Below are 17,795 nucleotides of genomic sequence, written 5' to 3'. Positions count from 1 at the left end.
GTTATTTTTTTTCGAATAAAAATCAGCCAATCTAAATGGCTATTAATTCACAGCTAGATTACGAGTCTTGCGTTATGAGTAAAAAAGCAGCGTTAAGCCTCATAACGCTGCTTTTTTACTACCGCTGATAACGCTGCTTTTTTACTACCGCTGCTATTACAAGTCTTGTAGGTACAGCTGTCCCGCACACTTTTTTTTCCATACCGCAAATTAACTTACGCAAATTTTCGTAAAGTCTTTTTTTCAATGGGACTTCCATTGCACCAGTATTACAAGCTTTTTTTTGGAGGCCAAAAAGTGAGCGGTACTACCTATCCCGCAAGATTCGTAACGCATTCTAAAGTCAGTAGTTATGAGTTTTACACTACAAAGCCTTAGCATAAAACTTATAACTAAACTGCTAAAAAGTACACTAACACCCATAAACTAACTATTAACCCCTAAACCGAGGCCCTCCCGCATCTCAAACACTAAAATAAAATACGAACCCCTAATCTGCTGCTCCGGACATCGCCGCCACTAGAATAAACATATTAACCTCTAAACCGCTGCACTCCCACATCGTAAACACTAGTTAAATATTATTAACCCCTAATCTGCTGCCCCTAACATCGCCGCCACCTACCTACATTTATTAACCCATAATCTGCCGCCCCCAACATCACCGCCACTATACTAAATTTATTAATCCCTAAATCTAAGTGTAACCTTAACACCCCCTAACTTAAATATAATTAAAATAAATCTAAAGAAAACCTACTATCATTACCAAAATAATTCCTATTTAAAACAAAATACTTACCTGTAAAATAAACCCTAAGCTAGCTACAATATAACTAATAGTTGTATTGTATCTAGTTTAGGGTTTATTTTTATTTTACAGGCAATTTTGTATTTATTTTAACTAGGTAGAACTATTTACTAACTACCTAGCTAAAATAAATACAAATTTACCTGTAAAATAAAACCTAATCTGTCTTACACTAACACCTAACCTTACACTACAATTAAATAAATTACCTAAATTAAATACAATTACCTCAATTAAATACAAATACCTAAATTACAAAAAAAAAAACACTAAATTACACAAAATAAAAAACAAATTCTAAGATATTTAAACTAATTACACCTAATCTAATAGCCCTATCAAATAAAAAAGCCCCCCAAAATAACCCCCCCCAGCCTACACTAAACTACCAATAGCCCTTAAAAGGGCCTTTTGCGGGGCATTGCCCCAAAGAAATCAGCTCTTTTGCCTGTAAAAAAAAAATACAAACAACCCCCCCAACAGTAAAACCCACCACCCACACAACCAATCCCCCAAATAAAATCCTAAATAAAAAAAACCTAAGCTCCCCATTGCCCTGAAAGGGCTATTGGTAGTTTAGTTTAGGCTAGGTTTTTTTTAATTTTGGGGGGCTTTTTTTATTTTGATAGGGCTATTAGATTAGGTGTAATTAGTTTAAATATCTTGTAATTTGTTTTTTATTTTGTGTAATTTAGTGTTTGTTTGTTTTTGTAATTTAGGTAATTGTATTTAATTTAGGTAATTTATTTAATTGTAGACAGGTTAGGTTTTATTTTACAGGTAAATTTGTATTTATTTTAGCTAGGTAGTTATTAAATAGTTAATAACTATTTAGTAACTATTCTACATAGTTAAAATAAATACAAACTTGACTGTAAAATAAAAATAAAACCTAAGATAGCTACAATATAACTATTATTTATATTATAGCTAGCTTAGGGTTTATTTTACAGGTAACTATTTAGTTTTAATAGGAGATTTTATATAGATTTATTTTAATTATATTTAAGTTAGGGGGTGTTAGGGTTATGGTTAGACTTAGGTTTAGGGGTTAATAACTTCAGTATAGTGGCAGTGAGTTTGGGGTGGAAGATTAGGGGGTAAATAAATGTAGGTAGGTGGCGGCGATGTTAGGGACAGCAGATTAGGGGTTAATAATATTTAACTAGTGTTTGCGAGGTGGGAGTGTGGCGGTTTAGGGGTTAATATGTTTATTATAGTGGTGGCGATGTCCGGAGCGGCAGATTAGGGGTTAATAAGTGTAAGATTAGGGTTGTTTAGACTCGGGGTTCATGTTAGGGTGTTAGGTGTAAACATTCATTTTCTTTCCCCATAGGAATCAATGGGGCTGCGTTACGGAGCTTTACGCTGCTTTTTTGCAGGTGTTTGGCTTTTTTTTAACCGGCTCTCCCCATTGATGTCTATGGAGAAATCGTGCACAAGCAGGTATAACCAGCTCACCACTGACTTAAGCAGCGCTGGTATTGGAGTGCGGTATGGAGCACAATTTTGCTCTACGCTCACTTCTTGCCTGATAGCGCCGGGTTTTTGTAAACCTGTAATACCAGCGCTGTAGGGAAGTGAGCGGTGACAATAAAATGCAAGTTAGCACCGCACCCCTCTTACCGCAAAACTCGTAATCTAGCCGTCTATTAGGTGTTTGAAAATTCACATACACCTATAAGATGAAAACTAGTTTAATTGGCTGATTTAAAAAATTTAAAAATAATAAAGCACTCTAAAGTGTAATAGCATTTTATTACTGCACAAATGGCTGCCTTTAATTCTGTTTAAACCCCAAAAAGCTAAATAAAAGGTAAAAACCAGTAGACATTATGGGGCCTATTTATTATGGTGCGATCGGACATGATCCACCATAATAAATTATCTAAATTAAATACAATTACCTAAATTACAAAAACAAACACTAAATTACACAAAATAAAAAACAAATTACAAGATATTTAAACTAATTACACCTAATCTAATAGCCCTATCAAAATAAAAAAGCCCCTCCAAAATAAAAAAAAAAAACCCTAGCCTAAACTAAACTACCAATAGCCCTTAAAAGGGCCTTTTGCGGGGCATTGCCCCAAAGTAATCAGCTCTTTTACCTGTAAATAAAAATACAAACAACTCCCCCAACAGTAAAATCCACCACCCACACAACCAACCCCCAAATAAAATCCTATCTAAAAAAACCTAAGCTCCCAATTGCCCTGAAAAGGTTCTTGTAAAGTAAACTGCTGGTGAAATGCCACCCCCTGCAGAGGGTTTTCGATCAGGTTGATTTTCTATACTGATCTTTAAAGGGAAATTAAACAAATATAAAATCTCAAATAAAAATGTGCAGGGATTAATCTTGTTCAAAATATTTTCTTTTATTCTAAAATGTTACGATAAAGGGCTAGATTACAAGTGGCGCTAACTGTTGAACACAGGCGACATTGGATTTTTCTGGCTTTTTGCATGCAACAGAAATAGCGTATTAGCGCAATCAAATTGAACTTGCGTCGGGTTAGTTCAACTTTAGAGCTCTGGTTACATGAGACATAAAAGTGGCACAAAACACATCAAAAATAAATTTAAAAGTACAGTTACACACATAATAGGACTCTGATAAAAATGCTAAAATAAAAATAAAATCATTGCATTAAAAGGTATGCATATACAAACTTTCTAATATGCATATGTATGTATATATTTATGTTTATATGTGTGTACTTATGTATTTATATGTGTGTATATCTGTTACAGACATATAAACACATAAATACATATGTATATATATATAAATAAGAGCATTGGAGCTCTTTGCAGTCAAGTAGCTGAAAACGTACAATTATATTTATGCAATATTCATATTTAATAAAGTTTTTAACTGTGTATGTACTGTAAATATTTCACATTCCAATGTTCTTCACATAGGGGAAGATGTTCTAAGTTTTTTTAACCCTTTGAGTGCTAATGACGGCTCTGAGCTGTCACAGAGTTTCCCACTCTGGTGCTAATGACGGCTCAGAGCCGTCACTAGCACTTTTCCACCTTGAGGGAGATCTGGGGGCTCCCATCCGCTCCTACCCCGGCAATCGTGCCTGTAAAGTGACAGGCATTGCCAGGGCATCACGTTTTGCGAGGTGACGTCACACGCAATGATGTGATGACGTCACTGCGCAACTTTATTAACAATTTGTCAATACAAAGTATAGGGAAAGGGAGCATGCTGCTTAGAAGCCTGTATCTCAGGCATCTAAGCAGCTACAGACCCCCAAGACCCACCATTGGAAAGGTAATCGCCTTTGGTGTAATGGTGTTAGTCTTGGGGATCTGGAAAAAATTAAAAAAAAAGGTAAAACATTTTGTTTCACAAAATAAAAAAGTAAAAAAATAAATGAAATCAACTTAGCACCCAGGTGGGAAAGTGCTTAGCACTCAAAGGGTTAAATAGATATTTATATATATATATATATATATATATATATATATATATATATATATATATATATATATATATATATATATATATATATATATATATATATATATATATATATATATATATATATATATAAAAATGATTGTATAGCCAATTAGCACACCAGGATAGTATTCCCACTTGCTTTTTCCCAGAAGTATTCTGTATACATCGTGGTTAACAATGCACCAGAGATCTCTGGGTAAGAAATACAAATGAGATATTCAGCATCTAATTGTTGTTTCCACTACAATGTTTAACCACACAAATCCTCTTTGGGGTGGGTGCAGCAGAGAATAGGTTTGATTCATTTTTCTTTCATATGAAAGAGAACATTTAACCATATATCTTTTTTTTTATGTGCGTGTTCGTCTCATGAACAAAAAAATGTTTTATTGTTGGGCTTACACTTGTATTTCCCTCTCCACCAACAGAGTTACGGGAGTTGTACCTATTAGCCAATGAGCTTTAAACAGATATGCACAATTGATAGTGATAAATTAGTTTCAATTAAAAAACACCTTTTACTTTTTGCAGTCAAATAAAATGTTCTGCATATTTAATTGCTGGTCACTCAGTAATAAAAACGTTTCGATTCAATGTCTGTTTAACCCCTTGACTATGAGAAAGGGCAGCCGCACTAAATTTGCATTGCCTTTCACCCCTCTCCAGCAACTAAGGGTTAAAGAGACTCTGCACTCAAGGGGTTAAACAATGAGTTATAAGAGGTGTGCATGACATCTATATTTTTTATTTCACCAGCAAAAAGGTCCATTGAGATCATCTGTATTACAGCAGACATTTCAAAGTCTTGATATTTCAGCACTTTATCATTGCCATTAAAAACACCAAAGATAACTCAAACAAAGGTTTAGCCAAGTGGATATGGATTTCAGTAAAATATTTACAGTGGAACTGAAGTAAAGGAGCTTATGCCTTAAGAGGTGTGAGAAATGTAGAGGAGAGTGTCATAAAACAGTCAGGCACAGCAATGAGATGTTCCTGGCCATTAGAATCCCATTAATCTTCCACTAAATTCTTCCTCTTTCCCTCTGTTAATACCACGTCAGTAAGAATCCAGAACAGACAGAAATACAACATAATATATACAGAAGTTCACTCTCACTGATAAGTAAAGATTCAATACTGACACAGGATTTGTCACAAATTATAGCCCTATTTTATCATTTTGACATTAAAGTAAATGTAAATTTCGATGACAAAGTAACCGGTTTTAAAAAAAATCTGATTAAAAACAGGGGCACTTTAATTCATCAAAATCTACATTTCACTCGTGTTGTGAAAATGCTTACCTTTTAATCTTGAAAGCCGCTCCACTGATTCCACCGGTCGTCGCAAGCCTCTTCATACGTCAGAAATTATGGATCGGTCATCCTCCAATCATGGCTTCTCCCCCCCCCCCCCCGGGGGAAATCAGTGTTTGATTCAACGCCGACGCCGTGATTGAAGGAAGCCGGATTCCTCATTTTAGACCCGGGAAGAGGCTTTGCGACGGGCGGGGGAAGCGATGCAGCCGCTGTCAAGATTAAAAGTTAAGTATTTTCACAACACGAGTGAAATGTAAATTTTGATGAATTAAAGTGCCCCTGTTTTTAATCATATTTTTTAAAACCGGGCACTTTTTCATCTAAATTTACATTCACTTTAAGGTTTCACATGTAAATAGAATGATTACCATGACCACAGAGCTCTGATTAACTGTTACACCAGGCAAAAAAGTGTCACAAAACATCAAAAATACATTACAAATGACACACTCATAATAACACTGCCTGATTAAAAATTCATCAAAAAATATTGCACAAAAAAGTTATAAGATATGAGGTCTCAGATGTAAGAAAAAAAGGCAAATATACATGTCTAAAAACGTACGTATATATGTGTACATATGTATTTATTATTTATTAATGTATATGTGTACATATGTATTTATTATTTATTAATGTATATGTGTATATATGTATTTATTATTTATTCATGTATATGTGTACATATTTATTTATTATTTATTCATGTATATGTGTATATATGTATTTATTATTTATTCATATATATGTGCATATATGTATTTATTATTTATTAATGTATATGTGTACATATGTATTTATTATTTATTAATGTATATGTGTATATATGTATTTATTATTTATTCATGTATATGTGTACATATGTATTTATTATTTATTCATGTATATGTGTATATATGTATTTATTATTTATTCATGTATATGTGTATATATGTATTTATTATTTATTCATGTATATGTGTATATATGTATTTATTATTTATTAATGTATATGTGTATATATGTATTTATTATTTATTCATGTATATGTGTACATATGTATTTATTATTTATTAATGTATATGTGTATATATGTATTTACAGGCATATACACGCATACACATACATAAATACATATATACACACATATATATATATATATATATATATATATATATATATATATATATATATATATATATATATATATATATATATATATATATGCATTGGTGCCCTTTGCTAACAAGTAGATGAAAACATGATAAAGCATATTTATGCAATATTTATTTTTAATAAAGTGCTATACTGTGTATTTACTGTAAATATTTCACATTCCAATGTTCTGCATATAGTAGAATAGAATCTAAGTATTTTTCAATAGATATTTCTATATATATCTATCTGGGCGTGTATATATATATATATATATATAAATATATATATAAATAAATAAATAGAAAAAGGCACTCACTGGTATAAAATAAAATATAACATTTAATGGTTCAAGTTAAGAATGCATGACGTTTCGGAGGTATTACACCCCCTTTATCAAATGCATGATACAAACAGTTTGAATCTACAAAAAGCAGTAGTAAAATACTGCTTTTTGTAGATTCAAACTGTTTGTATCATGCATTTGATAAAGGGGGTGTAATACCTCCGAAACGTCATGCATTCTTAACTTGAACCATTAAATGTTATATTTTATTTTATACCAGTGAGTGCCTTTTTCTATTTATATATCTGATGATTTTTTGAAGTGCACCCTGGAAGCTGCTATCCTGTATATGGAGTGCCTTTCTTACTGACTCTAATCTACCTAAATATATATATAGATATTTACAGTATTTAAAAAAAAAAAACATTTTATATATATATATATATATATATATATATATATATATATATATATATATATATATATATATATATATATACTGTATATAAATATGTATTTATGAATAAATATAATATATATTCTGCTATGTGAAGAACATTGCGATGGGAAATATTAATATTCATGTCGGGTTCCACTTTTCTTGTTCCTTTTTACTTCTATGGGGTAATACGTTAACACGGTCACAATATTCTAACTTGGGCTTTTTGTGAACTTCAGGTTAGCGCTTGTGCAAAAACATTTTACGTTCAACTTCTAATACACGCACTACCTGATGTGTGCAAAAAGCTTACTTCTAGTGCAGGGACAATAAAACCCCAACATTTTCTTTCATGATTTAGGTAGAACATACAATTTTAAACAACTTTCCAGTTTACTTCTATTATCAAACTTGTCTAATTCTCTTGTTATGCTTTGTTGAAGGAGTAGCAAAGTGCTACTGGTTTCTAACAGAACACATGGGTGAGCCAATGACAATCGGTATATATATATATATGCAGGCACCAATCAGCAGCTAGAACCTAGGGCCCGCTATGCGGTGCTAACGAGCAGTTTTGTCTCACCGTTAACTTACATGCAGCGCTGGTATTACGAGTTTTCAGAAACCCATCGTTAAAAGACAAGAAGTGAGCGTTGAGAAAAATTTTGCTCATTACCGCTCTCCAATACCAGCGCTGCTTAAGTCAGCGGTGAGCTGGTCGTACGTGCTCGTGCACGATTTCCCCATAGATATCAACGGGGAGAGCCGGCTTAGAAAAAGTCTAACACCTGCAAAGAAGCAACGTAAAACTCCTTAATGCAGCCTCATTGATTCCTATGGGGAAACAAAAGTTATGTCTACACCCAACACCCTAACATGAACCCTGAGTCTAAACCCCCCTAATCTTACACTTATTAACCCCTAATCTGCCGCCCCCGACATCGCCAACACCTACATTATAATTTTTAACCCCTAATCTTCTGCTCCGGACACCGACGCCACCTTCATTATATGTATTAACCCCTAATAGTTATTAACTATTTAATAACTACCTAGCTAAAATAAATACAAATTTACCTGTAAAATAAAACCTAACCTAAGTTACACTAACACCTAACACTACATTATAATTAAATAAATTAACTAAATTAAATACAATTACCTAAATTAAATTAAATTAGCTTAAGTACATTGCCCTGAAAATGGCATTTAGATGGGCATTGCCCTTAAAAGGGCAGTTAGCTCTTTTGCAGGCCCAAAGTCCCTAACCTAAAAATAAACCCACCCTATACACCCTTAAAAAAACCTAACACTAACCCCCTGAAGATCATCTTCATCCATGCCGGGCTGAAGTCCTCAACGAAGCCGGGAGAAGTCTTCATCCAAGCCGGGCGAAGTGGTCCTCCAGATGGGCAGAAGTCTTCATCCAGACGGCATCTTCTATCTTCATCCATCCGCCGCGGAGCGGGTCCATCTTCAAGACACCCAACGCGGAGCATCCTCTTCATCCGACGACTAAAGCTGAATGAAGGTACCTTTAAGTAACGTCATCCAAGATGGCGTCCCTTAGATTCCGATTGGCTGATAGAATTCTATCAGCCAATCGGAATTAAGGTAGAAAAAATCCTAATGGCTGATGCAATCAGCCAATAGGATTGAACTTCAATCCTATTGGCTGATCCAATCAGCCAATAGGATTGAGCTCGCATTCTATTGGCTCTATTGGCTGATTGGAATCTAAGGGACGCCATCTTGGATGACGTCACTTAAAGGTACCTTCATTCAGCTTTAGTCGTCAGATGAAGAGGATGCTCCGCGTCCGATGTCTTGAAGATGGACCCGCTCCACGCCGGATGGATGAAGATAGAAGATGCCCGTCTGGAGGACCACTTCGCCTGGTTTGGATGAAGACTTCTCCCGGCTTCATTGAGGACTTCGGCCCGGCTTGGATGAAGACGTCTCCCGGTAAGTCGATCTTCAGGGGGTTAGTGTTAGGTTTTTTTAAGGGTGTATTGGGTGAGTTTTATTTTTAGGTTAGGGACTTTGGGCCTGCAAAAGAGCTAACTGCCTTTTCTCTTGTTAGGTGTATCCAGTCCACGGATCATCCATTACTTGTGGGATATTCTCCTTCCCAACAGGAAGTTGCAAGAGGATCACCCACAGCAGAGCTGCTAAATAGCTCCTCCCCTAACTGCCATACCCAGTCATTCTCTTGCAAGCTCTCAACATAGCTGGAGGTAGTAAGAGGAAAGTGGTAAAATATAGTTAGTTTTTTCTTCAATCAAAAGTTTATTGTTTTTAAATGGTACCGGAGTGTACTATTTTATCTCAGGCAGCATTTAGAAGAAGAATCTGCCTGTGTTTTTCTATGATCTTAGCAGAAGTAACTAAGATCCACTGCTATTCTCACATATGTCTGAGGAGTGAGGTAACTTCAGAGGGAGAATGGCGTGCAGGGTATCCTGCAATAAGGTATGTGCAGTTAAGTTTTTCTAGGGATGGAATTTGCTAGAAAATGCTGCTGATACCGGATTAATGTAAGTTCCCAAAAAAGAGGGAACCTTCAGACCAATTTTGGATCTAAAGATCTTAAACAAATTCCTCAGAGTTCCATCATTCAAAATGGAAACTATTCGGACAATCCTACCTATGATCCAGGAGGGTCAGTACATGACCACAGTGGATTTGAAGGATGCTTACCTTCACATACCGATTCACAAAGATCATCATCGGTTCCTAAGGTTTGCCTTTCTAGACAGGCATTACCAGTTTGTGGCTCTTCCCTTCGGGTTAGCTACAGCCCCAAGAATTTTTACAAAGGTTCTGGGGTCTCTTCTGGCGGTCCTAAGACCACGGGGCATAGCAGTAGCCCCTTATCTAGACGACATCCTGATACAGGCGTCAAACTTCCAAATTGCCAAATCTCATACGGACATAGTGTTGGCATTTCTGAGGTCGCATGGGTAGAAAGTGAACGAGGGAAAGAGTTCTCTATCACCCCTCACAAGGGTTTCCTTCCTAGGAACTCTGATAGATTCTGTAGAAATGAAAATTTACCTGACGGAGTCCAGGTTATCAAAGCTTCTAAATTCCTGCCGTGTTCTTCACTACATTCCGCGCCCTTCGGTGGCTCAGTGCATGGAAGTGATCGGCTTAATGGTAGCGGCGATGGACATAGTGCCATTTGCGCGCCTACATCTCAGACCGCTGCAATTATGCATGCTCAGTCAGTGGAATGGGGATTACACAGATTTGTCCCCTCTGATAAATCTGGATCAAGATAATGGGGGCTGGCGGTTTAGGGGTTAATACATTTATTTAGTTGCGGTGGTCGGGCGGCAGAATAGGGGTTAATAAGTATAATGTAGGTTGCAGCGGTGTAGGGGGTGGCAGATTAGGGGTGTTTAGACTTGGGGTACATGTTAGGGTGTTAGGTGTATATGTGTAGTGTGATAGGAGCGCCTAAAGGTGGATTCCTGCTGCTAAAAAAGTTCTTCCCTCAAAGAGAACTAAATGGTGGATAGGAAGAAAAAATGGGGTTTATTTAGCAGCGCTAAAAAAAGCTAGGAAATGATGATACCAATCTAACTTATGTTTTATACAATCTTGTAACACATAAAAACAACAGCAAATGTTATTCCTAATTAATAAAGGGACGTCTCCCTTATACAACACTTATAAAAACAGACTAGAACCATATATTGATAAACCCTAGAATTCCAGGTATAAAGGAATTAATTCTATAGATAACATATGGCAAGCAACAAATTCTAAGATAAATGGTGAATTGAATATTTAAAAGGCACAAATGTATCAATCCTAATATATGAAAAGCAAATAGATTCAGCGCTAATGTTCAAATGGATTCAACTGTAATTAGAAGGTGAGCGTAACGGCTTTGGTTCAACTGTGATTAGAAGTGGAGCGTAACAGCTTTACAGTTCTTCAGTAACAAATACCGTTATAAAGTTACACAGTTACTTTCCTTGCACATATAATTGGCTCAGGTGTGCTGGATAGTTAAAAAGGCAAAAACCAGCCGTTATTCTGATTCTGGTGCCAAAACAATCGTGGTTAATGGAAATGGTTAATTTAACATAGGAATACCTTGATGTCTTTAAAGTTCAGTTTGCGTGTTTTAAAAAACCGCAGTGCAAATTAGTGTAGAGGTACCTTAATCTGTCCTGGTTGCAACCGCTGATATTCTTCACTGTGAGGGATTCACAGACTGTTTGTTCCTGGTGCTTCTGATAAGTCACCTGACCTTCTCTTTGATTCAGAGGTCAGGGGTGATGATCCGTTCTGGTGATGTAGTTATCCTTTTTTGTTTTCCTTTCTTCTTATAGCCCAAATATTGTTTTCATCTGGGTTCCCTCAGACTTCTTAAGGTTTGAAGAAATCTTTGGTCAGTGTTTAGCAGTAACACCGTGTTCCCTGAAGTTACCAAAGGTAGATTTTAACTTGCAGGGTCAGGAGAAAAGTTTAAAGTTGCAGGGTCACACAGCTTTGTGACAGTAGTAAATGAAGTGTAGTACAGTGTAGCAGGTCCCATTCAATGCGTTTCACCCTTCTGGGCTTTATCAAGAATCAAGGGTGTTAGGTGTAAACATAACTTTTATTCTCCCATAGGAATCAATGGGATATCGGGCAGCAGTGAACATGAGCTTTTTCGCTGCTTTCAGACTCCCATTGATTCCTATGGCATCCGCCGCCTCCAGGGCGGCGGATTGAAAGCCAGGTACGCTGGGCCGGAATAGTGGCGAGCGTACCTTCTAGTTATTTGTTAAGTAGCAAAAGTAGTCAGATAGTGCCGAATTTGCATTCGGAACATCTGTAATGACGTAAACATTGATCTGTGTCAGACTGAGACCGGCGGATCGTATGTTACGTCACAAAATTCTACTTTTGCCGGTCTGTAGCCTTTGATAAATAAGGCGAATCAGGCTCGCCACAATTACGCTGCGGAATTCCAGCGTATTTGTGGTTGACAGCTTGATAAATAGGCCCCTATGGGGCCAATTTACCAAAGTGTGAGCGGACATAATATGATGTAGCGTATCATATCTGCCACACATCGATAAATGCAGACAGCATACGTAGTCGGCATTTATCATTGCACAAGCAGTTCTGGTGAACTGCTTGTGCAATGCCGCCCACTACAGATTTGCGGCCAACAGGCCGCAAGCAGGGATGTCAATTAGCTTTATTGTATAGGATTGGGCGGATTGATGTTCTCAGAGCAGACGGACAAGTTATGGAGCAGCTGTCTAGAGACTGCTACTTCATAACTGCTGTTTCCAGCGAGCCTGAAGGCGCACGCGGTAACAGGGCCATCAAGCTCCATTTGGAGTTTGATAATTCGGCCCCATTAGAGTTATGTATATGTTTCTCTATGGTAAAGCCGTATCTCTATGGTAAAGCCGTATCTATATGGTAAAGCCGTATCTCTATGGTAAAGCCATTTGCCTGCTTTTTTTTTCTAACATGAGACCTCATATCTTTGAGTCCTTATAACTTTTGTGTCCAATATTTTTTTGGAATATTTTTTATTAGATGGTGTTATTATGAGTGTAACTGTACTGTGTAAAGTATTTTTTATTAGATAGTGTTATTATGAGTGTAACTCTACTGTGTAATGTATTTTTTGTTAGATAGTGTTATTATGAGTGTAACTGTACTGTGTAATGTATATTTATTAGACAGTGTTATTATGAGTGTAACTGTACTGTGTAATGTATTTTTTATTAGATAGTGTTATTATGAGTGTAACTGTACTGTGTAATGTATATTTATTAGACAGTGTTATTATGAGTGTAACTGTACTGTGTAATGTATATTTATTAGACAGTGTTATTATGAGTGTAACTGTACTGTGTAATGTATATTTATTAGACAGTGTTATTAGGAGTGTAACTGTACTGTGTAATGTATATTTATTAGACAGTGTTATTATGTGTGTAACAGTACTGTGTAATGTATATTTATTAAATAGTGTTATTATGAGTGTAACTGTACTGTGTAATGTATATTTATTAGATAGTGTTATTATGAGTGTGACTGTACTATGTAATGTATATTTATTAGATAGTGTTTTTATGAGTGTAACTGTACTATGTAATGTATATTTATTAGATAGTGTTATTATGAGTGTAACTGTACTGTGTAATGTATGTTTATTAGATGGTGTTATTATGAGTGTAACTATACTGTGTAATGTATATTTATTAGACAGTGTTAATATGAGTGTAACTGTACTGTGTAATGTATTTTATTAGATAGTGTTATTATAAGTGTAACTGTACTGTGTAATGTATATTTATTAGATGATGTTATTATGAGTGTAACTGTACTGTGTAATGTATATTTATTAGATAGTGTTATTATAAGTGTAACTGTACTGTGTAATGTATATTTATTAGATAGTGTTAATATGAGTGTAACTGTACTTTGTAATGTATTTTATTAGATAGTGTTATTATAAGTGTAACTGTACTGTGTAATGTATATTTATTAGATAGTGTTATTATGAGTGTAACTGTACTGTGTAATGTATATTTATTAGATGGTGTTATTATGAGTGTAACTGTACTGTGTAATGTATATTTGTTAAATGGTGTTATTATGTGTGTAACTGTACTGTGTAATGTATATTTATTAGATAGTGTTATTATGAGTGTAACTGTACTGTGTAATGTATGTTTATTAGATGGTGTTATTATGAGTGTAACTATACTGTGTAATGTATATTTATTAGACAGTGTTAATATGAGTGTAACTGTACTGTGTAATGTATTTTATTAGATAGTGTTATTATAAGTGTAACTGTACTGTGTAATGTATATTTATTAGATGATGTTATTATGAGTGTAACTGTACTGTGTAATGTATATTTATTAGATAGTGTTATTATAAGTTTAACTGTACTGTGTAATGTATATTTATTAGATAGTGTTAATATGAGTGTAACTATATTATGTAATGTATATTTATTAGATGATGTTATTATGAGTGTAACTGTACTGTATAATGTATTTTATTAGATAGTGTTATTATGCGTGTAACTGTACGTTGTAATGTATTTTTTATTAGATAGTGTTATTATGTGTGTAACTGTACTGTGTAATGTATATTTATTAGACAGTGTTATTATGAGTGTAACTGTACTGTGTAATGTATATTTATTAGACAGTGTTATTATGAGTGTAACTGTACTGTGTAATGTATATTTATTAGATGGTGTTATTATGAGTGTAACTGTACTGTGTAATGTATATTTATTAGATAGTGTTATTATGAGTGTAGCTGTACTGTGTAATGTATTTTTTATTAGATGGTGTTATTATGAGTGTAACTGTACTGTGTAATGTATTTTTTATGTGTTTTGTGATACTTTTTTGTTTTGAGAAACAGAGCTCTGAGGACGAGGTAATCATTCTAGTGTAAATCACGTTTACTTTCAACTTGTAATACGAGCAATAAGCCAGACGAGTGCAAACACCTGCAATAAACCCCTTATCGGTCCCGCACAAATGTTTGCGATCTTCTCTGGCCCTATATAAAGTTTAGAGATTACGATCAACCCCAGGGTTCCCACGCAGCCTTGTTTGCACAGTCTTTAGTATTGCCTGTTTTATATCTGTTTTTATAGTCAATACTGCAGTCTTGATATTTTTAGTAAATGGTGGTGGCTTTAACAGGATAAAGCAATTATTGCACATGGCAAAATAAAGGGAAACCACAGCTAGTTGTAAGCACATTTAATACACATTAAAGGGAAGAAATATTTTCAGTACACTGTCCTTTTAAATACAAAGATCGTAATGGTTTAGCTGGTGCTCGCTCACTTATAGACATCTATACACATTCTGTATTCCAGTAAACCATGTGAGATACTTCTTAGGAAATCATTGTAACAGGTGCAAGGTTCATTGGGTAATGTGACAGCACAACAGGGTGGTATTAAAGTGATTTAATAATAACACGATAAAGGGGAATTCTATCATCTGTACGTTTCATGGGATTTCTCTGGTATTCTGCAAGTTTTTATCTTATCAGTTAAGTTGAAATAAAATGAGATATTTCACATTCAGAGATTATCCTTTTAGTTTTTAGAGAAGAACAGATTAGGAATTTCAAGAGCTAATTACAAAGAGGTTATTTATGCTGAAAACCTTGATACATGACAGATGTCTAAACACTTCTGCACTCACTGCACTGAGTCATCACTGCTAATGTTCTGCTTTAATCACCATTAAAACAACCATATTTCATTTTCCAAAATTTAGTAGCTACATTTCTCCAAATGACTTTTACACAGTTTTAGCCTTGAGTAACTCAGACCCTTTATTTTTTCAAAACCACTAATAAAGAGTCTGTGAAGTGTCTTACGGCCCCCGTCACATAACTGCTAAAATCAGACATATGGTTACTGGATAAAAATATGCTCTATAAATTATCCCGGAACATTTGGCTGATTATTTTTAATGTTATGATCTTGGCATGAATTGGTTGTGTATTGTTTTGACTTTTAAGCTTTACTTAGAAATTTAAATGTTGTTTTAGGCTTTGCATTTAGTATTTCATGGTGGCCTGAATTACTTTAAAATTTGATATATTTAAAGAACAGTAACAAATCAGACATAAGGGAGAGAGAAAAAGGAATGCGTGGAGTAAAGATTTTAACTATAATACCTGAGAATTGAGGTCTTTAAATCATGTAACATAATCATTTAGTCAGAAAATTATCATTAATTAAACATTAAATTTATAGGGCTCCATTTATTATAGGTCTGGCGACATGATTTGGGGTAGCATATACTGTCTGCATTTAACATTGCACAAGCATTTCTTGTGCAATGCCTCCCCCTGCTCGCTGACAACCAATAGCCCGCTAACAGGGGCTGCCAGTCATCCTGATTGGATCAGGATGATTTAAATCTACCACCTTACTATCGTTTCAACTGGTTTCCACAGCACCAATAAATGAGAAAAAAAAAAAAAAAAAAGGCGAGCCTTAGAGTGAATGTAAACTTTGAAGAATGTGTGCCCGGTTTTTAAAAATCCTATTAAAACAGGGGCACTTTCATGCATGAAAGTTTACACCTCCGCGGTTTTGTTAAAATGCTTACCTTTTCTTCTTGAAAGCCGGACCAGCGATTCCCCTGCCTGCCGCTCGTCTCTTCATACGTCAGAAATGAAGAATCCGGCTTCCTCCAATCACGGCTCCCCCCCCAGAGCAAACATTGCCTGAGGCCATGCCATGATTGGAGGAGGCACGTGCACTCAACTTCTTTGGTCGACCATGGTGAGGCCTGTTCTGAGTGGAACCTGTCCTGTGAAAACGCTGTATGGTCTTGCCCACCATGCTCCAGCTCAGTTTTAGGGTCTTGGCAATCTTCTTTTAGCCTAGGCCCTCTTTATGTAGAGCAACAATTCTTTTTATTAGATTCTCAGAGAGAATTTTGCTCCCCATTCACACCTGAGCCTTGTAACACTAACGAGTCACATGACACCGGGGAGGGAAAATGTCTAATTGGGCCCAATTTGGACATTTCCACTTAGGGGTGTACTCACTTTTTTTGCCAACGGTTTAGACATTAATGGCTGTGTGTTGAGTTATTTTGAGGGGACAACAAATTTACACTGTTATACAGGCTGTACACTCACCACTTTACATTGTAGCAAAGTGTCATTTCTTCAGTGTTGTCACATGAAAAGATATAATAAAATATTTACAAAGATGTGAGGGGTGTACTCACTTTTGTGAGATACTGTGTGTATGTATATATATATATATATATATATATATATATATATATATATACCTATATCATCGGATATGTATATATATATAAATGTGTATTTATGAATTAATGTGAAGAACAATAGAATGTGAAATATTTATATATTCATTTCGGGTTAGCACACTTGAGAATATGCTATCAGGTTTGCGTGCGAGTAGAGTGTTAGTTTTTTTCCACTTTTATTTGTTCCTTTGACTTCTATAGGGAAATACGTTATACGTTATCTAAGTTCGGCTTTTTACACACAGCGGGTTAGCGCATGAGTGAAAACAGTTTACTTTCAACTTTTAATACAAGCGGTACCCAACGCGTGCAAAAAGCTTACTTCTAGCGGAGTCAGCGCTTGAGCGGGAGCATTAAATACTGCTCTGCTTTTAATCTGGCCCAAAGTAATCAAGTCACGTGCACGCATCTGAGCGTACTTCAGTATGCTCTTCTGAAAAGGAAGCTTCAAAAAAAGCATACTGGAGAAAAATTTAAATTTGTTAATAGAAGTAAACTGGAAATGTATTTATTTTT

The 17,795-nt window shown here is 35.3% G+C and overlaps 1 protein-coding gene across 3 annotated transcripts in view; it reads left to right on the top strand.

Annotated features, from left to right (window-relative positions):
- DAAM2 (dishevelled associated activator of morphogenesis 2) overlaps nt 1-17,795 on the top strand; it is a 776,135-nt gene that overhangs the window by 741,798 nt on the left and 16,542 nt on the right. The gene's annotated exons all lie outside the window — the stretch shown is intronic.

This window comes from Bombina bombina, chromosome 4, assembly GCF_027579735.1.
Source record: "Bombina bombina isolate aBomBom1 chromosome 4, aBomBom1.pri, whole genome shotgun sequence".
Lineage (NCBI taxonomy): Eukaryota > Metazoa > Chordata > Amphibia > Anura > Bombinatoridae > Bombina > Bombina bombina.
Note: the sequence above shows the minus strand (reverse complement) of the source record. Positions and strands in the feature narration are given on the sequence as shown.